The sequence below is a fragment of the Montipora foliosa genome, chromosome 3 (assembly GCF_036669935.1).
Source record: "Montipora foliosa isolate CH-2021 chromosome 3, ASM3666993v2, whole genome shotgun sequence".
NCBI lineage: Eukaryota > Metazoa > Cnidaria > Anthozoa > Scleractinia > Acroporidae > Montipora > Montipora foliosa.
In genome coordinates, this window is record NC_090871.1 from 47641794 (window position 1) to 47646793 (window position 5000).

A 5000-nucleotide genomic window follows, 5' to 3' on the forward strand; every position below is an offset into this window, starting at 1 on the left:
CATCCTTACGAAAATGATTCTACATCAGTGTTACAAGGACCACAGTATTGAACACAGCATTTGGCCCCACATGTACATTCATCTCGAAAACACTTATTAAGCACTCATTATGATTCTACACTAGTGTTAAAAGGACCACTGTCTGGAAGACAAGATTTGGCCCCACATTGATCTTTAAAACACTTAGTGAGCAATCACACGATTCTACACCAGCGTTAAAATGAGTCGACTCAAATGATTCTACACTAGCGTTACAAGGACCACAGTATTGAAGACAAGGTTTGGCCTTACATTCATCTCTAAACAGGCCTTCTGATAGGGTGCGATGAAAAAATGCAAATTATGCAAAATTTGCAGGTCAGATTATGCGATTAGAAAGACCAATTATGCGATAAATATTTTAAATTATGGGATTTTTTTCTGAGCAATTTTAAGCTTGTTTTTCAAAGTTTCAGGATTAAAAAAACACGTTTTTACTGCCCTACAGACATTTTGAACATAAGGAGACAGTAATTATGAATCTTGATCGACATTAGTTGGGATAAGAAAAAAAAATGAGGTCTTCTGCAATATTGGTGCACCAGGAGAAAAGTTGAAAGGACACAGCTAACATGCCAAATGAATGATCAATAATTATTAATATTTCTGAGTGTATGCTCCTTTGAGGAGCAAGGATGGCACAGTCGGTTGGTGCGCGGCCTTGGTGCAAGAGGTCCTGAGTTCGATTCCCGGATCTCGCATCTTTGTTTCAACTTCTTTCCTTTCCGTGTAGCTAAGTAGCTTTAAATACCCGTAAAACGGAGCACTGATGGAGAGGGGGGAGTAAAATGAGCGCACCGTCGACCTCAGGTTTGTCAGTTGAATTACTGTTACGAGTTATCGACGTTAAATATGGTTGCTTTACTTTACTTTACTTTACTTTAGGGCAAGAAACTTTCTTTTCAATTCACTTGTCCCTTTGGACAAGTACAATGTGTATTTTGCTTCTCCGAACCACAAACTACTTGTCCAAAAATAGACAACCACAACAACACTAAAGGGTAATATATAAACTTCATATTTCATTTTAGCTCTTCTGCCACGCTGGTTAAAACTTTCTTATGCGCTTCGTTTCATCCTTTTTCTTGTTATCTTCGCTTTTTTTCTTTTTGGAATGAACATCATTGCTGGTACCATCATCTGCATCATGTGTTTCCGGTGCTGACCTCTTTAAAAAGCTAGTAAGTGTCGACTGAGACAAAGACATGACGCTTGAAGAAAAGCACTGAAACTCGCTGAAACGTGACTGACAAGCACGTGCGATATCGCGAACCTGCTATTATGTTGTACAGCAGGACTCACATGGAATTTAATGGCGGCACCTCGCATGACGAAATCAAACACACAACGTAAACAAAATGATATTTTATTTTACTTTCTGTAAGAGCTACTTCTTTTTTAGAGCACTTATGTTATTAATTGCGGAAAGAATATTTTATTATATATCCAAAGAAAACAGGTAAGTACATTGTATAGTTTCTTGACTTTTTTTAAGTTGGACCTCTACAACTCAGTCGTCCATTCGGACCTGTGGGATCACGTTTTTCCTTGTCCGAACGGAAAAGTTACCCGTCCCAGACGTTTGGACGGCCCAAGTTTCCTGAAACAAAACAAATTTCTCACGCACACATAAAGTATTACAGCTTGGATAACAACGAGTGTTTCGTTGGTTAGATAACACAGCTGTCGCTTACACTGTAGTTAAATAACAGTATCTTTGTATCTTTACAGTACAGAAGTCTTCGGTTTTACATTATGTAAAGATAATAAAATTTGAGTCCTTACGGAAATCGCGCACTTTCTCATTTTGATAACGATTTCTTGCTTTAAGAATCGATTCTTCACACCATGAGATCTAAAACTTGACAGTCTTCCACTTATTTCACACGGGAAGCAAATCATTGTTCTTTCCCGCGGCAAGCCTCGTCTTTTCTCTCGCGGCAAATTGCACCTCGGTTTTACCGAGGGAAAAAAATTTACATACCTCGGTGGCGCGCGACCACTACCCACGGCAAAGACGAGGTATTGCCTCGTCCCGAGGGGTCAATACTTTCAGGCGGTACTGTACAATGTACTATTAACACTAACAAATGTGAACTCAGCAAGGTACAGATTTTGTTAGCTTAAATCGAAAGTGACATTGACGGAATTCAGCGGGCGGTGTGATGTTACCCCAGCATGTTTACTTGCCAAACAGTGAAGCATCTGTGTCAAATGATGGCAAGATACCGGGTTTTCGTAAGTTTCTTTTTCTGTCAAGTGTTATAAAGTTTGACAATAAATGAGCGAATTCAAAGCAAAGATCACAATCGCCCAACTCTTGAGGTTGACCATTGTTTCTGCAAAGTCAAATTTACTCTCCAAGTTGAGGTTATTTATCACCAGGTAATTCCATCATTTTGGAAATAGCAGCTACTTGATTATTCATCGGCGTCACAATTTTTTGCTGATTTTGGGGCTCATTTTGTTGAAACTCAAGCACGCTTCCAACAGACCTGTTTATTTTCGTGAACCCTTCCTGCTTACAGAGCAATACTAAAAATATCCTGCCATATCACATTTCAACCTTCAATACACAACATGATATTATAATTCACAAAGGCAGAAAGTATCCCAGAATCCTTTTCCAGGGAAACATTTATTGAAACAAACAACATACTTGCTCTTAGAGGAAAAAACATTTTCCTATTTCATTGCGTGCACTCAATCATGTCAAATTACCATGTACGCAACAGCCTTTCCTGAAGAACCTTCTCCTTGAATAATGGTGCACAAAATAGTCGACAAGCTTTCTTTCAAATAATTCTTGACTGTCACATTTCCAATTTTTTTTTACTTGACTTTGTTGAACCCATAAGGTACCAGGTAATTTCCCATTTGGTTAACACTACAATCATGATAAAATATTGGAAATACAGCTCACTTTGATTTCGGCTCGATGGGCGAAAGATTGTTGTCGAAGTCCATTACTCCTCGCTTTTAAGATTCCAGATCATCATCGCCTGTCTTGTTCATCCAATTCACGTTCCCTTCTTGAGCTCCACGAGAGCATATTTTGTTGACTAAAACGCCATTTGCGTTGCAATGACTTTTGACACCATTGCTGGTTAACGAGAATAACAAACTCACGAGGCAGAATGGATATTTATATTTAATTAAGTTAGCACAATAGAAAGACGCTAACCTCATTTTGACACGAAAATGCTCTACTATTGCCATAAAAACTATCCAGTTAAGCTCGCATTATTATAAAACATGATGAATTTATATTCATAAAGGCGACCTTTTCCAGCAAACAATTTTTTTAAACAAACAACATATTTGCTATTAGAGGCAAAAACCCCTTCCTATTTCATTACGTGTGTGAAGAGAAAAACTAAATCGTGTCAAATATGCACAATATTACAACAAACTAAATTTCAGGATCAAACCGTTTCCATGAAGAACCTTTTCCTTGAATAATGAAGCACAAAATAGATGACAAGCTTTCTTTCATATAATTCTTGGCTGTCACATTTCCAATTATTTTTTACTGAAGACTGTGCAGAGTTGATCACAGATCCACTTACAGTAAGGTGTTCCATTTGTTCTCTGTCTTTGTTGAACCCATACAAGTTACCAGAGAATTTTCCATTTGGTTTCAGTGTTCTACATAACAGCACACTTGGTAAAATATTAGAAATACAGCTCACTTTGATTTGGGCTCGACGGGCGATAGATTGTTGTCGAAGTCCATTACTCGTCGCTTTTAAGATTCCAGGTGTTTGTTTTTCACCGCCTGCCTACATGTAGTTTATCCAACTGACTTTCCATTATTGAGCTCCATAAGTGTAAATTTTGTTTAAGGATCCACTAAAACGCCATTCGCGTTACATGACTTTCAACGCCATTGCAGGTTAAATTAATTATTCTGCTGTGTCCACCAGAGAAATCTAAGCATTTCCACTACCCTCTAGATCCTAAGAAAATACGCGCAGAAGGCTCTATGCACAAAGACACCACTTACCAGGGGAGTGACAGGCAAGACTTTTACCGAAACGGAAAAAAGTAATAATAATAATAAAAAAATTAAATCGAACAAATCCCACCCACTCGCCGACTGGGATTGCCATACTGGCAAATTTACACCCAATTGGACTCCACTCAGCAGGGCACGACGAAAGTGCTGTCCGATAGCCCGGGGCTAGTGGAATGACTTGTCGGGCTAGCACTTTCTTATCGTAGCTTGCCCGGTGGTTCCTCTTTTCTGATGATAAATTGAGCTTTTATACCAAAAAGTGTGTAGCAGAAAGCTCCTGAGAGAAAATGGTAACGTTATGAGGCCAAATTAACGTAGCGTGACAACGTTTTGCGCCGCATTTTAGTTGCGTCTGTAAATAACGTCATGACTTCTTCTGCTTATTACATAAGCAACCGAAATGTAATTATTTGCCGACTGACAGCGTGCAGTGCGAGACAATCAGTCTAATTAAATTCCAGCCAAGTCACGGTGCAGTGGATTTTCTCGGAAATTTAGGTGCGTTTCGTTGGGAAAATCCAAATCCGGATTCTTGTTTCTATTTTAAAGCTGCCAATTCATTGTTAAAACAAAAAAGGCCCACTTCGTGTCAGATTAAAAAACAAGAAAAAACTCGCTTGAAGAAACGCTAGCAGACCTGGTGCCGTTATCATCCAATAAAAAAAAAAACAGAAACACGCAACTCAAGTAATTTAAAACATGATGTTTTCTCACTTCTGGAATTTCGATTTTGCAGGCTGGTCTTTAGGCCCTTACCAGGGGCACCCAACGAGAATATAGTTCAAAAGCACTTAAACATAGCATTGTTAAACGTATTTTAGTATTTAAACGGTAGATGTAGGCATATTTTTATCCCCTAAAAATTTTTCATCTGTTCGGATTTCCTAGCTGAAAGTCTAGTGATCCGAAAACTATAGGGATCAAAAATTACCTTTTCGAAAAT